Below are 19,163 nucleotides of genomic sequence, written 5' to 3' on the forward strand. Positions count from 1 at the left end.
CACAAAGGTTACAAAAGAACACCCAGAATACTAGCGCCCTTCCAGACATCCTTAGTTATTTATTTATTCATTTTTAAAAAATATATGGTTCTCCAACATGCAAGCATATATTGCATAGGCTGGATTCCAAAGCACTTTACATTACTTTTTTTTTTTTTAACAAGAAGAACGATTATAAAAAACCCATTAACCCTCCCACCTGGAGGCACCAAAAAATAACTTAAAATCGGTACTATTGAAAATTAACCAAAACAATACAGAGTTCCTATAAAGTGTAGGCTGGGTTGAAGAGGAACACACAATTCGGAACAATCAGCAGAAGTATTCTTTCTGACCTAAACTATTTGGCAACTAATGAGGCAATAGACATTCATAATGCTAGAAAGCCTGGTCCGTATTATAACCTCCGGTTTTTTTCATACGGAATTTTTTGGACTCAGGCAAGCTACAGTGATTACAGCTCTATGCGCTCCCTTCAAAATAATAGAGAAGACAGCTTTTTGTCTCTGTGCCTCAAGGGATTTTATTCTCGGAGACCCTGGAGGTCACTGTCCATATTGTGCTACGAAAGCATGATTTACTGCATACCCCAAAAAGCCATATGGGAGAAACTACTTTCCAGCTGCAAAGCAAACTGCTTTACAAAACAAAACAAAATGCTCAAAGCCTTAAAGCTGAAAGAAACCAGTGTGAGTGTGTGTGTGTGTGTGTGTGTGTGTGTGTGTGGACCTGACCCACAGCTCAAAGGAAGCCACGTGTTTAATTTTAAGCTGCAAATATGAAATCTCATCTTTAAAATATGTTCATACTGAAAGTGAAGCGGGGAGGGCAAGGGCGAGGTGTCGTTCTCTATTGTCAGTACTGGACTGTTGGGTTTACATTTCGGAAGCTACACCAATTAGCAGGGACAATAAAACAAAACATCTGTGTAGAGAAAATATGAAGAAGCGTGTTTTGTTAAAAAAAAAAAAAAACATGCAACCCAAAGGCCTTTAGCTTAATTTAGTCCTGTTCTTTACATAAGTTTTTAGCGTTGCAAAATGTGGCACGGTTTGTACTGTATGTTCCCTCAGCAAACCAAACAGAGAGTTGTCATCATGGTTTTTGAGAGCACAAGGCCTCTCCTTTCTCATGTTTCAACTAAACGGTCTCCACTTGGGCTGAGGAACGTATCATATATCATAAATCACTTTCTGATAGATATTTGGCAGCTAGTCAGCACCCCAGGCTACACAATGTACAGTATGGAACATTTTTTAAGGTGGAATATAGGGTTTGTAATTGGAAGACTTAATAGCATCTCAAAACATTTTACTACTTCCTGGTACACACGTACACACATACACACACAATTATATATATTATTATATATAAAATAAAAAGCTGTTTTCTCCATATGGTTCAAGGTTCTGTAAGATGCAAACACACTTAATAAACCAGGGAACTATAAACCTTGAGGTTCTCTCCGTAAAGTGGGGGGGGGGCGGGGGGAGAGGAAGAAACCTAAGGCACCCAATCATATTAGGCTGCTTAAAACAGTTGGGTAACTACCATAACATTTAACTCTTTGGTACCTTTTAATCCTTTTCTTATTCAGAACGGCTTCTCATAACCATTGAAAATAAACCCGAAGGATCTGTTTTTACCGAATCTTGAAAAATGCTTGAACCAGGAATGTGATAAGTTGCATTCTACACATGAGTTGAAAACATCTGCAAGGCTGGCCCATCTCTCGTTATCCCACATTTGGGGGAGGGCATCAATTTTACACAAATTATCACACACACACACACACAGCTTTTTTTTTTTTTTTTACTGGATGTAGACTCCATTCAGCTGAGGAACTTACTGTAACCTTTTGGGAAGGAAAGCAATAAATCACAAGCTGCAATTCAGAAAAATAATGTAATACTTACATAATGTAATGATCACGAGGTCATGCTATGATACAGCAGAAGTGTTAAAACACGGGGCTAGTACCTAGTTTGGAGGGAAAGACACTAAGCTAGTCCTGTTTATCCAGACATCACAGAGCTTCATTTCTCAGACTGGTTTAACAGTCAATCTCTCTTCCAGTGGAACTCTGTGATTTGTAACTCTATGAGGAAATTGTTGTCTCCTAACAACTCTCAGGACTCTTAACATGGGGGAAGCCACGACTGTTTAAAGTGGTATGATACTGTTTTAATTGTATTGCAGAGATGGAGTCACAATGTTGTATATGGGAGTTTACTAACAATTTGCACAAGGGTTTTCTTTTTTCTTTTGTTCTGTAGCTTCAGTTCTGCCACAGACATCCATGGTGGGATGAAATCTTTGCTTCTCTGGTTCCTTACACTTTTCTTTTTTAAGGAGAATAATATTTTGATTGACACAAAGGAAGAGAAGGTTTGCCCTGCCGGACCTACAATGGTACTATGAGGCAGCTTGATTGTGTTGGCTAAGGGAATGGATTGTATTGGAGGATGCACACATTTTAGATTTGGAAGACCACAATATGAAGTTGAGCTGGCATGCATGTTTTTGGTATGGGAAAGCTAAAATATGAGTTTCATAAACAGCAATAAACAATGTACTGCAGTCTCACACACAATCAATCAATCAATCAATCAGTAGCTGAACTGGGTTCCACTCAGTCACAAAAACAAAACAAAAAAGCCGCAAAAACATAAATGCAAAATAAATAGCAAAAACAGACAGACCTCAGATTAACACTCAAAACGGAAGTGTGGCACTCAAAATGAAGCATGTTCGGCTTCTGAAAAAGGTTCACAAACCGGAACACCTACTTCCGGGTTTGCAGTGTTTGGGTTGCAAAGTTGTTTGAGTACCAAGGCATTTGAAAACCAGGGTAGCGCTGTACTTTGTTTTGTGTTCTTTTTCATGAATGTCGAAAAAGTGTGACCCATTTTTGCACTTGTAGTATTTCAAGGCTGTGCTCTTCCCTTTCCTTCTTCGGCCTCACAGCTCTCAGCCTCATATGCCCACTGCTCCTCTGTCATCCTAGTTACCTAGATTACTTAGATTTGGTTAATGATGTCAGCATGAAAATACAACTGATGATTCAATGATATCATTAGAAACCCATAAGCAAACTTGGCTAAGCCAATCTGATTCAACTGAATGGTGAACAAACATGGTGCTGAGAAGAAGAAGAAGAAGAAGAAGAAGAAGAAGAAGAAGAAGAAGAAGAAGAAGAAGAAGAAGAAGAAGCAGCAGCAGCAGCAGCAGCAGCCCAAGGGATGAAATAGTGAAATGGTGCGTCTATACCACATGAACATTTGGCAGGGTGAACAATTTTTTGGTAATAACTTTGATCAACATTAGCTGGAATTCCTGGTTTGTGTCCCCCACCCCCACTCAATATAAGAGATGAAATGAAATTGATCAGGCAAGCCCCATTTGATGATGAGATGGTGAACACTCAACCAGCAATTTTGTTTCCCATACAATGAACCCCCACCCTGGAAAAATGTGACTGAAAGCAATCTCTCTTTGGCTGTCAGGAAATGTTGAATTAGGGCAGCAAAGGGCAGAGATGCTTGGCAGAAATTAGGAAGTAGGAGGAATTTATAATAGCCCGATAAACAGAATCCAGATTAAAGCATTTTGCAGGCTGGCACACGGGACCTAAACAATCCACGAGGGAACACACAGCTGTGTATTCGAACAGGCGCCCATATGTTTAAAACCACGGCCGTCCAACAGTAACCTTTTTTAAGTGTTCCTGGTCCTCCAAGCAGTACCGAGTTTATAATTTCATTGTAAAGAGTTTGTACAAATAAATTTGGTTAAAGTCTCAACATTTGGATTTGCCAGACAAAGCTCTTGGCACAAGTAATCCCGCTGAAGGTTCAAAATGGAGGAAACAGGGTGGGATGTGAGCAAATGTTCCACAGATTTAATTTTGTTTTGTGTATCATTAGAGCTATTTGCATATTGTCAGTTGCATCTCTCGGCTTCCTGTCACAATGACAAATGAGTCGGCAAGAGCATCCAAACTATCAGAGGCATCTGAGAATAGAATTTCTGATTATTCTTAGGGCTTCTTTTTATTTGGGCTTGATGGAGAAGATCTTTAATAATACAAGATTTGGGCTAGCATAGTGGCTGAGTTATGAGGTGAATGTTGTCAAGTCCCCAATCCAAATCTTAGACTGGCTGTAAATTCACCTGAATGGCCTAAACTAGCAGCCCAATTTAGACATAATGTTCCTGGCTTGCCTAAACCACTGTTTAGCATACTCCCCAGCCCCAAACGCACATGCAAACACAGAAAAGGATTGTCCTGGGCACAGAAGCACCTAAGCTACAAAATCTTCCTTCAACCATCTGGGCGATATCCGGGTTTCAGCATTGTGATATATAGATCACGATATCTAAAATAAGGATGGAGCTATGTAGAAGAGTTTGGAAGAAGAGTTTGGATTTGATATCCCGCTTTATCACTACCCAAAGGAGTCTCAATGAAGCTAACAATCTCCTTTCCCTTCCTGCCCCACAACAAACACTCTGTGAGGTGAGTGGGGCTGAGAGACCTCAAAGAAGTGTGACTAGCCCAAGGTCACCCAGCAGCTGCATGTGGAGGAGCAGGGACATGAACCCGGTTCACCAGATTACGAGTCTACCGGTCTTAGCCACTACACCACATTGGCTGGTTTTCCCCACATTGTGATTTTTGCATAGCACATTCACACACACACACACACACACACACACACACACACTGTGACTTGTGATATATTGTCAGGTCAAAAATTATGAAACTGATATCACAATATGGACTTGTTTGATTTAAAAAACAACAGCAGCACAAAAAAACCCCAAGAACCCAAAGATAGAAGAACCATATGAAACAACAACAACAACAATAACAACAACAACAGCAGCAGCAGCAGCAAAAACAACAACTTATTTATACCCTGCCCATCTGGCTGGGCGGCTCCCAACAGAATAGTAAAAGCACGATAAAACTTCAAACATTAAAAACGTCCCTAAACAGGGCTGCCTTCAGGTGTCTTCTAAAAGTCAGATAGTTGTTTATTTCCTTGACATCTGATGGGAGGGTGTTCCACCGGGAGGGCGCCATCACCGAGAAGGCCTTCTTCCTGGTTCCCTGTAACCTCACTTTTCACAGTGAAGGAACTGCCAGAAAGCCTTCGGAGCTGGACCTCAGTGAAATGGAGGCATTATCCAAGGAGACTCTGTTACATCACTAGGGCACCTGCATTTGAACTGAAACCAAAAATGCCTGCCACCACCATAGCAGCAAAAATCTGGTGCTGATGTCTCCTTTCAACTCAGCTCCTTGTGATAGTTTAGTGCAGCTCCGATTATTCTGTTTATGTTTTGGCAGATTAAAATAATCCTTGCCCACACTGAGGGACATAAAATAAAATAAAAATAACCCTATTTTTGAGTTTGACTCACATAGTAAATAGAGTGCCTTGTTTTCATGGCTGTCTCAGGTGTTTTTATCTGAATTGCCCTCAGCCACACAACATTTTTTTTAAAAAAAACAACAAAACACACCAATTTAATAATTGTGTTGTTTATACCCTGCCCATCTGGCTGGGTTGCCCCAGCTACTCTGGGCAGCTTCCAACATGTATAAAAACATAATAAAACATCAAACATTAAAAAAAAACACTTCCCAAAATCACCACCACCATCATCATCATGAAAAGCCAATACCCTTTCACCATCCTGTTATTTTGATTTATTCCCCCTCTTTGGATATTGTCACTTTTTTCTCTCTATTAATTTTCTGTGGTGCTGTTGCTGGCCACCAAACTGATTAACTTTAGGATCACACACACACACACACACACACACACACCCATCATGCGTATAAGGGGACCAATTTGGAGATTGAAAACAAACTCAGTCCCACAGCATATGGATGGTTCCTTGTTGTTGTTGTTTTAGTCATAGTCGTGCATCTTAGTGATTAAAAACAACAACTGTGAAGGCCTGGAGGCAGCAGCTGCATTCAGGGAGAATGGCAAAGTAAGCACAAGGCCTTTTTGCCAAACGCTGCTCCATTCATTCACCTAAAACACTGACCTTGAAACCTCTCTCTTTATATGGGATGGGATGAGGTGTGAATTTAATCTCCATCTTCACTCGGTTCTGAATATACATCACCAGCTGTGCCAAACCACGTCTGATGGACTTGGAGGAGGTGGGCTTGTAATATCAACATACATCCCCTGGAGGTTAGCTTCAGGGCCCTTGGCAGAGCGTGGGCTCTGCAGTAGTACCTTGGTTCTCAAATGCCTTGGTAATCAAACAACTTGGAACCCAAACATTGCAAACCCGGAAGTAAGTGTTCTGGTTCGTGAACCTTTTTTGGAAGCTGAACATGCTCCATTTTGAGCATTCCACTTCTTATTTGAGCACCACGCATGCATTTTGAGTGTTATGCTGAGGCCTGTCTGTTTTTGCTATTTATTTCGTGTTTTTGTTTTTCCTGCTTTTTTGTTTTGTTTTTGTGTCTGTGTGGAACCCAGTTCAGCTACTGATTGATTGATTGTGTGACTGCAGTACATCGTTTATTGCTTTCATTTTATGGATCAGTGGTCTCGTTACATAGTAAAATTCATGTTAAATTGCTGTTTTAGGGGTTGTTTTTAAAAGTCTGGAACGGATTAATCCATTTTGCATTACTTTCTATGGGAAAGCACACCTTGGTATCAGAACGCTTTGGTTTTGGAACAGACTTCTGGAATGAATTAAGTTTGAGAGCCAAGGTACCACTGTATTTCCATCTTGCCTGCAATTCGCAGGATTGGGACCAGGATGCTACTGGCAACGCACCATTCTCAGGGAAAGCTTTTTACAAAAATGCATTGCATCAGTACTTTTGTGGGGGGGGGTTGGCCCCTTCCCTTTATAAAGGCCTGAGAAAGGCATCAAGGCCATTCCCTTCACCAACTTAATTCTTGGGCCGTGCAAATGGATGAGGCCAATAGTAGCTCCATTTAAACTTCCTTTGAAAGCTATGGGGAAAGCTCTCCCTTCATTTAAGGTCCATTAGTGGAATCAAGTGGAGTCTATTTTAACTTCATCAAATCACTGACAACAGACAAGGATAAAGAGGAGGGAAAGTATGTAGGACAAAGGAAGAGCCAAAAACCCTACAGTGTACATGTCTATTAAAACCAGATGTGTTTGCTGGCTGCACCAAGTTGATAAATGCTAGCAGGGTAATGATGACTCTGTAGCAGCAATTTTATCTCACAGGTCCATTCAGTTGTTTTCCATTGTTTTCATTTCACAGGCTCATTCACACATTCAGAATATATGGTTTATTGCAACGCAAAGGATGCTGTAAAGAAGTGTTTAATGTGAACTTATTATTTTTTATTATTATTAGCCTCTCATATATTGATTTGCTTTAATGCATCTGTTTATGCCACAATTAGTAGCACAGCGCTTATCTGATACAAACAAAAGGCATTTCGCTTTTTAGATTAATAACCGTTGATTCAGACCTGTGATTCAACAAGAGCTATTCAAACAGTCTGAATAAACGCTGGTGTTTTAGTTGCAGCCAATTAATACAACAGCAAGACTTCCCTCTTAAGTGCTTAAAATTGCTCTGTTTGCAAAGGTAATGACATCCTGTAAATATTTGGGATATTATTTGCTCTGCAATCAGTAAATTGAGACAGAAAAAAATGTTATATTGAATAGCTTAAAATTGCTTTCATTAAGTACAACCGGCATTGTTGTTCTTTCTGTTTGCTGGTTCTACAGTTTTTGCTCAGGGCTCCACAAACCGGGGGCCTGGTTGAACTGTATAGAAAATCCTGCTCTGGTTGAACTGTATAGAAAAACCTGTGGTTGGTGCTATCTATCAGATGTGTAGAAGGAGGGGAGCAATTCAAATGAAATCAATGATGACATAAAGGTAAAGGTACCCCCGACCATTAGGCCAAGTCGTGGACAACTCTGGGGTTGCGCACTCAACTCACTCTAAAGGCCGAGAGAGCCGGTGTTTGTCCACAGACAGCTTCTGGGTCATGTGGCCAGCATGACTAAGCTGCTTCTGGCAAACCAGAGCAGTGCACGGAAACGCCGTTTACCTTCCTGCCAGAGTGGTACCTATCTATCTACTTGCACTTGACGTGCTTTCAAACTGCTAGGTGGGCAGGAGCTGGGACCAAACAATTGGAGCTCACCCTGTCACGGGGATTCGAACCGCCGGCCTTCTGATCGGCAAGCCCTAGGCTCTGGGGTTTAGACCACAGCGCCACCCACACCCCCCTAATGATGACATAGGTATAATGATATCCAGGATAGCCAAATCTATCATTGCTTTTGCAAATAAATTTGTTGGCATTTCTAGGATAGTTTTGTTACAAATGAAAAATGGGATACCTGATCTTCTATGTTGCTCAGATTCACCAAACTCCAATTGTATCTAAACCTTCTCTTTTACATTGTGTATCATACTAATAACATTTTGTATATGGGCTGCATCATAATATCTTTGCAGATGTGGTAAACATGTATCCCCTCTCTGGGAATGTTGAAACAATACAGTTAATTGCAGTCTTGGATATTTTGCCCTGATGGATAAAGCTTTTACAATCAGTTTTTGCCATTTCTTTAGGGTCTTTGCTGAAATACTTGGAGAGTTTAAAACAAAAATAAAAATGTTTCGAATGTTGTCATTTTAGCTGACACTATTCTGCCCATTCAGGAAATAGATCTTTTGGGGTCTTTTTAAACCCTTTTCACCATTGTTTAAAATTTGGCTTTAAATTATTGGGTCCATGATTTTGTAATGTTGATTTCCAAATATTTAATACATTGTGAGCAAACATGTTTTAGTTTGTGTTTCTGCTTGCATTTCTGATGAGACATTCAGGCATAATAGTTCTGATTTAGTTTTATTGATAGACAGTCTAGCTATTTTCCTAAATCCTTCGATTTCCCTGATGGCATCTGACAGCGTTGTCTCCAGGTCCAACAGACCATCAGGGCAATATCATCTGCAAAGATGTTCAATAATATTCTACATCCATTTATTAATATTCTTTTTTTTATTAGTTCTGAATGCATTAGCCAGTGGTTCCTGCAAATAATAAAGGTTATAAAGTGCACCCTTGTTTTGTGCCTCTTTGTATTCAGAACCTTGACCATTCAACTGTATTACTGCTCATCTATTGCTGTACAGATTTTTAAAAATTAATATAAAGTCATTTCAAAAGTTCATTTTAGAATAAATAAAGTTTGGAACAAATACTTTCAATGATCTTTTTCAAAAGCCTTGTGGACATCTAGAGAAGTTATTCCTCAGGCTTTTCCATAGTACCCTGCATTCAGCATTTTGCCTATACTAGGATCTGATCTGCTATGTGTCTATTTTTTTAACAAATCCTGCTGGATCAGTGTGGATTAGGTTTGGAAGTATTTTTGCCATTTTATCTGCTAATATGCCAGTGATTTTTTTCTCCCATCTTGTCCAATTTATTAAATAGGCCTGTATGATTCTGGATTTCCTGGATCTTTACCCGTTTTTAATATCACTACAATTCCATGACTTAGGAAGTGGTTTGCCAGCCAATACACTGTTAAACAATCTTTGCAAATGGGGCAATAGCATCTCCGATAATTTTTTATAGAAATATCCAGGTAAATCATCCATGGCTGGTGCTTTACGTGGATTATGTATGAAATTGTATAGATGTAAACCTCTAGAGCATATTTTGTGTATAGCTAAGCATTTAGCTCTGTCCTCAGTATATTGTGTTTTATTTTATTGCTATGGCTAGTGGCTAACGCAAATAAAGTATGTACATATGTGGTTTAAGTTTCTTGGTTGCTTTAGTTATACCTTCCAGTGTTATTTGTGTGACTAAAGTTTGTTTTCGTTCTCCAGTTTTCTCTGACACATTAGTTTCTGTGTGTTGTTGGAATTAATCCAGCACATGCATACACCTAGATGGGCCACAGAATTTACCCTGCTGCATTCCACCAGAAGTGACTGGAGAGAGGCAGTTAATGTATTGCAGACCTTTTCCCCATTGCATTAAGCCTGACAATAGAGGACAATGATGTGTTTCACCTGGAAACTTCTATATATCTTGGTTCCCGCACAGCACAGATGGAGGTCTCCTCATTATCTTTCCTTCCCTGAGTATTGGTCACATGTGTGCTGGTGAAAAAGATGTGGTCTGTGCTGTGCAAGGCAGAGATGGGACACAGTCCTGGTAGCTCTTCCCCATGTGCCCACGAGTATGAAGGAGCACCTCACATTCCCCAACCAGTCTGCCCTAATTTCCTGTCCCTACAGGAGTAGTAGGGGACGCAGGTGGCGCTGTGGTCTAAACCACAGAGCCTTGGGCTTGCCAATCAGAAGGCCAGCGGTTCGAATTCCCGCAACGGGGTGAGCTCCCATTGTTCGGTCCCTGCTCCTGCCAACCTAGCAGTTAGAAAGCACACCCCAAATGCAAGTAGATAAATAGGTACCACTCCGGTAGGAAGGCAAATGGCGTTTCCGTGCGCTGCTCTGTTTTGCCAGCAGCGGCTTAATCATGCTGGCCGCATGACTCGGAAGCTGTCTGCGGACAAACGCCGGCACCCTCAGCCAGTAAAGCAAGATGAGCGCCGCAACCTCAGAGTTGTCCGTGACTGGACTTAATAGTCAGCGGTCCCTTTACCTTTACCTTTACAGGAGTAGGATGAGGATGATGATGATTTTATCCAGAATGCGGCAGCTAGACTGGTGACTGGGGGCGGCCACCGAGACCATATAACACCGATCTACATTGGCTCCCAGTACGTTTCCGAGCACAATTCAAAGTGTTGCTGCTGACCTTTAAAGCCCTAAACGGCCTCGGTCCAGTATATCTGAAGGAGCATCTCCACCCCCATCATTCTGCCCGGATGCTGAGGTCCAGCGCCGAGGGCCTTCTGGTGGTTCCCTCATTGCGAGAAGCAAAGCTACAGGGAACCAGGCAGAGGGCCTTCTCGGTAGTGGCGCCCGCCCTTTGGAACGCCCTTCCAGCAGATGTCAAAGCGATAAACAACTACCTGACATTCAGAAGACATCTTAAGGCAGCCCTGTTCAGGGAAGTTTTTAACGTGTGATATTTTACTGTATTTTTGGTTTTTATGGAAGCCGCCCAGAGTGGCTGGGGAGGCCCAGCCAGGTGGGCGGGGTATAAATAATAAATTATTATTATTATTATTATTATTATTATTATTATTATTATTATTATTTGTACCCTGCCCATCTGGCTGGGTTTCCCCAGCCACACTTGGCAGCTCCCAACAGAATGTTAAAAACACGATAAAACATCAAACATTAAAAACTAAACAGGGCTGCCTTCAGATGTCTTCTAAAAGTCCGAAAGTTGTTTATTTCCTTGACAATTGATGGGAGGGTGTTCCATAGGGCGGGTGCCACCACCGAGAAGGCCATATGACTAGTTCCCTGTAATCTCACTTCTCGCAGGAAGGGAACCGCCAGAAGGCCCTCGAAGCTGGACCTTGGTATGGAATTGCAGAAACTGCAAGGTGTGCAGTCAGTTTTGAGTACAGTTCAGCACATAGCTGTTAAGTCTCCAGGAACAAAGGGAGTGATTTCTGTTGTTTGCAGAGAAGTAAAGTGATGTTTGTCAGGGGGTCTTTGCTCTTTCTGTGTCAGTGGAAGCAGACTCAGAATCTTGTCATTCTGGGGGAGCTGTCTTCTTAGGCTGGTGTGTTAGAGGCCTGAAGAGGAGTTCATCTCCAAATTGCAGTGTCAGTGTAATGGGAGGTGCAAGGTCAGAGACAAATGAAAAGTAATAGTTTTTTTGAATACAGTGTTAATGTGTATCACAGAGTTCTTCTTTTGCCTCACCAGGAAGTGGCAGTGGGTGGCAAGGAAGCTTGCAATTCTAAAGAAACAGGCCAGAATAGCTGTGAAAAGATTTCACAAGTGTTTTTGTGGTTCTTTGACCATTGGCTGTGAACAGGTGTCACAGCTTAACTTCTGAACCTGGATGCCTGTCTGCAGGTAACAATAGCGTTATCTCCACCAATTAGCTAGCCAGCTGAACCTACAAATGCAGTGAATTCCATATAAGTGGTGACTCTCGTTTTTATTCCATATTCCATATTACTTGGATTCATACAAGTCCAATATGGGAAGCAGATGTGATCTCACACACTCACCAGCCTTCATAAATAAAATCCTATTTATAGGTCTTCCCCACCCCCTCCATTCCAGGTCTCAAACAGATTTAACTCTAGGACGGACGGACAAGGTCATGTTCTCTGACGGAGTAGCAATTTCGCTCCATAGTGAGGGTTCCAATCATAAGCAACTACTCTTCCATTCCAAGTTGTATGCAACTGACTTTTACTCAGAGTATACCCATTGAAATTAGCAGCCACGTCTAGCTTATTTTTATTAATTCCAGTGACTCAACTCTGAGTAAAATTTAGTTGGTTACAGACTTCCATATCTATAATGGCCATTCATAGGGGAGCTGGGCCCAAATAGCATCTCAAATTTTTCTACCTTATTTGTGGACTGAGAAATTAGGGAGAACATTTCATTGAACTTCTCCAATAGGAGGAAAAATGCTTTTTTTAAAAAAAAAGGTTTTGTCTTCTGATAAATTTCAGCTTGGCACTAGGACCATTTGCTAAAAGGCCTTAAAAATTATCATGAGCACTCTTGTATTTTGCTAGCGAGTACAGAACCTTAGTTAATTTATCTTGTGCAGAACCAGAATTTAAAGAACCAGTTGGGAATTTAGGGACCAGATAGATGGCACTTGCTTCTCAGTACAACTCATATAACCATGCAGATGTGCCGAGCCCAGAATTTGGCTCTATGGTGCCCTGCTGAGAAACTTACACAATGAACACTTTCATGTGCCAAGTCAGGGAGCCAATCTGATTTCCTCAGAATTGTGGTGCTTTCCCCAACAAATATTGCACAGCCTGGATCACGCAGAGCAACTCCATTTATACAAGAGTTGGGCAATAAACATCCACATTAGGAGGGGAAAATAAGAAAAGTCTTGCTTTTTTACTGTAGACTTCCAGATGCTGCAAACATTGCACTGTATTCAAATAATCAGAGTCAATTTCCTCTCAGGTTGTCTGTCTCATAAACACCACTTTTTAGGGCCTTTTGAGCAGACCTCCCCAGTTATTATATCTATTAAAGTTACATCTGGAATCACCAGCGAAGGCACTAGGTTCATTAAAGTAGACATCATGAAGATACACAATGAGGTGGCCCCTGCCACCAAAAGCTTACCAAATGCTAGATAAAGCACATAGGCAAATAAGCCATTGCCTCATATTTCTTCAGCTACTCATTTCCCCTTTTCCATTCCAAGCAGCTCTGTGGTACAACCACCTGTGGCCCAGTCAGACCCACAGGGGCCCAAAGGGAAGCCAGCCAAGGCCACAAAGGGAGAGCCTTGTGCAATCGATTTTATATTGTAACCCGCCTTGTGATCCGGGGATGTAGGGCGGTATATAAATCAAATAAACAAACAAACAATGCCTGCCTAGCAATGTCCTTAGTTTCCTTTGCAGCATTCTCACTTCTCTGTAGAGCAGTGCTTGGGTCTCCAGCTATTTTTGGACTACAGTTTCCATCTTCCCTGGCCACTGGTCCTGCTAGCTAGGGACGATGGGTATTGTAGTCCAAAAACAGCTGGAGACCTCTCTTTCCCCACTCTAATAATAGCTTATATATTCTGGAAATTAGTTTTTCTGTATCTCCTGAGTTCTCTTCCGAATTGAGAACTCATAAATCCATTTTGCTTACCCACTTCATTCAGTTGGTGGCATTGTCACCAGTCCGTCACTGTGTTGTTGACGTCTTCTAATTTCTTCAATTTAATCTCTTGCTCTGAAAAGTCCAGAAGATCTCTATACAGTAAAAGGTGAAATGACAATGCAAACCATGCCGTACTGTAATTAAGAATGACACAGGATTAATGCCAAATTTGCAAAATACAGTAACAGATGCCTTGAAGTTTGACATAACAGCTATTGTTTTTATTGTTTATGTGGATGCTAAAATTTCAATCTTCATAAAATGCTTTTTTGGCATAGAGGATGGGAGGGAAGGGGGATACAAAATTAAAGTCTCAGAGTTCTCCCTAGTGTCCTATATATATCAGGGTTACAAACAAGCTGTAATTAAAAAGAGAGAGCCAAAGCAGTGATTTCAGCACAATACTCCAGAAATAAAAATAAAAATGATGAGTTTATTAAACGCAGTGGTTTATTGATCTTGCTTGCAGCTGGGAAAAAGAAAAAAGAAAACTTTAACCAGCATTCTTGGTTTTTTAAAATATTGGTCCTTCAGGTCTCAGTGCTTTTCTCAGTTTGCTTTACTACAGACAATATGGCAGCTCCCAAATGTTGTTGGAGACTGCAACTCATTTTGCCCTACCTAGTGCAGCCAGTGATCAGGGTTGCTGGTCCAGTAATATTTTACTTATTTATCTGTTGGATGTATATACCGCCTTTCCGCCAAGGCACACAAATTGATTTACAATTTTACAATTTTATATCATGTGTGTTAAAATACTTTAAAAATACATTATATAAAATGTAGCATGCCAGAGCCCTTTCAAGCCAACTAGGAGCTGAGGGTCTCTCTTCCCTCAGGGCACACAGGTCTTTCTTAAGCATCCCCAGAAAAGGTAAGGGAGGAATTGCTCCAACATCTCTCTCTGGAGGGCACCCCTATTCTAATGAAATCTGTGTCTTGACACCATATTTCCATCAGTGGCACCCGTGTACAGTGGTACCTCGGGTTACATACGCTTCAGGTTACAGACTCCGCTAACCCAGAAATAGTGCTTCAGGTTAAGAACTTTGCTTCAGGATGAGAACAAAAATCGTGTTCCGGTGGCACGGCGGCAGCGGGAGGCCCCATTAGGTAAAGTGGTGCTTCAGGTTAAGAACAGTTTCAGGTTAAGAACGGACCTCCGGAACGAATTAAGTACTTAACCCGAGGTACCACTGTAATAGCTGTTTGCTATCTCTTCTCTTCCCATGATACATAATCTGTTTTTATGAAGGATTCCAGTGTGGGATCATCATCATCACCATCATTTATTATTATTATTATTATTGATACACTGCCCATCTGGCTGGGTTTCCCCTGGCACACAGAATATTAATGATAATAATAATAAAGTGATAAAATAGCAAACATTAAAAACTTCCCTAAACAGGGATGTCTTCTAAAAGTCAGATAGCTGTTTATTTCCTTGACATCTGATGGGAAGGCGTTCCACAGGGCGGGCGCCACCACTGAGAAGGCCCTCTGCCTGGTTCCCTGTAACCTCACTTCTCGCAGGGAGGGAACTGCCAGAAGGCCCTCAGAGCTGGACCCAAGTATCCGGGCAGAACAATGGGGGTGGAGATGCTCCTTCAGATTTACTGAGCTGAGGTATATTACACAAAGGAAGACACCCAAGGGGCACCGACTGTAAACTCTACAGATTCAAATTTTTCTCTTCTCCTTTAGCCCCCTTCCCGATATGTAGAGTATAAATTCTTTGTTCAAGAGGTACGGATGCACAGTGACTCAGGGGTTCATGACAGCCACTGTTGAATTGCCAAGCAGTGTGCCACCATTCTGTTGTTGCTGTGGACAGTCCTGGGAGAGGGGCTTCCATTCCTTGCAAATGGAAGCTCTAGGTGGGAGGCATGTTTCTTCGCCACAGAGTTCCAGAAGTCTAAACTAAAGAAGGCCACCAACTGAAGCCACTATGGGCCTTATGTTTGTATATGTGTGTGTGCGTTTTAGGAGAGTCCAGGACAGGTGGTGCCAGCTACAAGAAAAGAGTATGTGCCTTTGTAGGGCCGGCCCACCTTACTCTGGGGTCTCCTGATCTCTGCACCCACCTGGCATGATTCAGAATGGGCACCTTCCCTCCCACTTACAACGCTCTTTGATTCCCACTTCAACTACTGGGTAAGTTTCATTTGATTTCTGCCCCTCCTTGTCCCTAATGTAGATATTCACTCACCCCTTCTTCCCAAGGAGGGTGGGGGCACCCTTTTGTGATTCACCTCAGGTGCCAAAATGTTTTGAGGCAGCCCTGTCCACTGGCCAGGGCCATAGCTAGGGGGTGTTGAGGTGGGCCCCTGCCAGGGGCACAAAATTGGCTTAAAGGTATGTCCTTAAATATGTCTATAAATTAAAATATCAATTATTGCCTCGTAAGAAAAGTTTTAAAATAGAGGGTGAAGGGGGGGGTGGAGGAGTGGTGTAAAGAGAGCTAATCTGTCCATGGCTAGGGGGCACAATCTGGACGGTTCTGCCAGGGGCGCAAGATCGCCTAGCTATGGCTCTGCCACTGACACATCTACGAATTTACTTTGACTAAATATAGTGGTTATTAAAGCTCTGTATTAGGTTTCAGTTAGACCCGACTAAAGCATGTGTGGACTTAAATATTTCTGAACCCATTCTTAGGTACACTGACTTCGCTGAAAAAATTACTTCAAGAACCAAAATGGTTGTCTTTGTTGACTTCACAAATACAAACCACTACTGTTTCTTTTAATACACATGATAATTTTGTACAGGGCTAGATTCGTCATGCTTGAAGTGGAACCCAGCCAGACTGATGTCCTGCTGAAATAAGTAGAAAATGTATCTGAGTACAAAGCCAAAATAATAATAATATTTTTATCTCTTCTTTGCTAGTACACAAATCTTTGTGGATGGTGGTTCTATCAGGCTTGCGCATAGATAGATATAGCTCTAGATATATAGATATATTGTATGTATGTGTATGTAAAACCACAGCTCAGAACAGTGTTTGTTACCTCACCCCATGGCAGAAGACCCGTGGCTATGTTTTCAGCCACAGGGATTTCTGAAATCTCAGTATCTGACTGGCATGAGATACTGCATTGTGGGTTTCCACATGCAAGGGGAAGCAATTTCCCAGTGTGCATTTACGATTGCTTTCTAAGCGCCGACCGCAGGCAGGAATATGTATGCGAATCAGAGAACTGCAGGCCCCCGAACATAGCTCAGCAATGAGAGCCCATGTCCCCTAATCCACTGCCGATTATGATCTGTGCAGTTTTGAATATGACTTAGGTACAACTGGTATAGCTCCAGCTCCGTAATGCTGCAGCTGGCAGGTTGCCTTGGAGCTGAGGCAATCTAATTCATTTTATCCCTACCTTGGTCCTGTTGCGCATTAAGTTTCCTTGCTTGCTTGCCCACAGTAATGTGCAAAAGGGGTTTGGCAGCCTGCAATGGCACTAAACACAATCAATGGAGCCCATTGTTTTGCTACACAGTATGGCAGGGAGAAACCGTAGCGATCTCCTCTGAGCTGTTCCTCCCATAGCCAGGCAATCACCATAAAATCACACAGGATGTTTAGGACCAGGAGACTCGCAATAGGATACCTGACTCAAAGCAGAATTTCCCTAGTTTTGCCACAATAAGTTTCTTGGTGTGTGGGTGTGTGGGTGTGGGTGTGTGTGGGAGAGAGAGAGAGAGAGAGAGAGAGAGAGAGAGAGAGAGAGAGAAAGAAAGAAAGAAAGAAAGAAAGAAAGAAAGAAAGAAAGAAAGAAAGAAAGAAAGAAAGAGACATAACACACACAGAGAGAGAGAGAGAGAGAGAGAGAGAGAGAGAGAGAGAGAGAGAATGTCTAAGTCATGGGTAGGCAAACTAAGGCCCGGGGCGCGGATCCGGCCCAATCGCCTTCTCAATCCAGCGGACGGTCTTGAAATCAGTGGATTTTTACATGAGTTGAATGTGTCCTTTTATTTAAAATGCATCTCTGGGTTATTTGTGGGGCATAGGAATTTGTTCTTTTTCTTCTTCTTCAAAATATAGTCTGCCCCCCCCACATGGTCTGAGGGACAGTGGACTGGCCCCCTGCTGAAAAAGTTTGCTGACCCCTGGTCTAAGGGGAGGAATAAAGCTGGAAAGAATGGACACAAAAGATAGGTTGGGAAGCAAAGACATAAGCACACATGGAAATGACAGGTAGAAAAGGCAGAGATAAGGACAGACAGTAGAACAAAGCCTGTGTACATGCATACACACAAGGACTTCAACCGTGTGCATGCGCCAAAGATCCTTGAAATCCACTGAAAGGCTGACTCACAGAGTTAACAGAATTGCTGAGGTATTCCCGCGTGGTCTGGAGCCCCAAGAATTTAGTAGTTGTTACTGGATGCATTTGACAATACCCTCCCCCCCCCAAAAAAACGCCTGAAAACTAGGCATTTTTACCGTTCAGCCCCCAAACGCAGGACTCAAAAGCCCTCCTGGGGCACTATTATATTTCCATATAAACTTCACATGTGAAACGGGGTTGTGGGGAGGAGCTTTTCTCAGAAATCTGATTTTCCAAAGTCCCTTCCAACTTTTTTTTTTAACACTCTCTGTGGATGTGGTATTGCTTGCCAGTTTGGGGGACTTGCAAGGTAGGATGGGTAGCTTCAGTCACATAGATTCCACGTGTCGGCAAACAGACAGATCTGTGATTTAATGCCCCTCTGCCAGCGTAGAGTAGCAGCAAAGCATATAGGGACTTGAGTGAGCTTGGAATACCCTTAACACAAAATGTTAAACCAAAAGGCCTTTTTTGTTAAGTGATTAACTTGTTTCATTATGTTTTGAAATATTATAAGCCTCCCTGACTTTTAATAAATAAGGAGGCTCCCTGTTTGCGGCCTAGGCTAATTCAGCGTCCTCTCATACCTTGTGGCAAAGGAGATCCTGTGGTTCTGCATCTGAAAAACAAATTTAATCTTAGCCTCCAAAAGAGGCCTTCGGCTATGGAAAATCAGTATATGAACTGGCAGAAAGCCCAGACTAAAAGTCAAGAGCTTCGATACTTACAGTCCAGGCCTTGTGGCTAAAGGGATGGTGCAAAGTGGTTTCGAAGAAGGCCATCTTTGCCCATGGATTATGTTACGCATTCTGTCCACAAAGAGGCAGCCACCACAGCCTTCAATTGGGACTCCCCCCAGCTGGGATTAAGTCCCTGGTCTGGTGGGGCTCATAGTCCCTTCCACCTCTGAAATTCTATGGTTCTACGAGACGTTGTTGGACTGAAGTTCCCATCAGCCCCAACCAACAGTGCTCACATTCATGACAACTGAACTCCAACAGTATCAGAATATATATATATATATATAT

At 42.0% G+C, this 19,163-nt stretch overlaps 1 long non-coding RNA gene across 1 annotated transcript in view; it reads right to left on the bottom strand.

The window, feature by feature from the left end:
* Nucleotides 1–19,163, bottom strand: part of LOC310696629 — a 46,563-nt gene that overhangs the window by 25,685 nt on the left and 1,715 nt on the right. Inside the window, exon 2 of the long non-coding RNA XR_014520659.1 lies at nucleotides 13,790–13,873. This is a non-coding gene — a long non-coding RNA (uncharacterized lncRNA). The remainder of the gene's footprint in view (nucleotides 1–13,789; nucleotides 13,874–19,163) is intronic.

The sequence above is a fragment of the Podarcis liolepis genome (genome assembly GCF_965112155.1).
Source record: "Podarcis liolepis genome assembly, chromosome: 17".
In the NCBI taxonomy this organism is placed as follows: domain Eukaryota; kingdom Metazoa; phylum Chordata; class Lepidosauria; order Squamata; family Lacertidae; genus Podarcis; species Podarcis liolepis.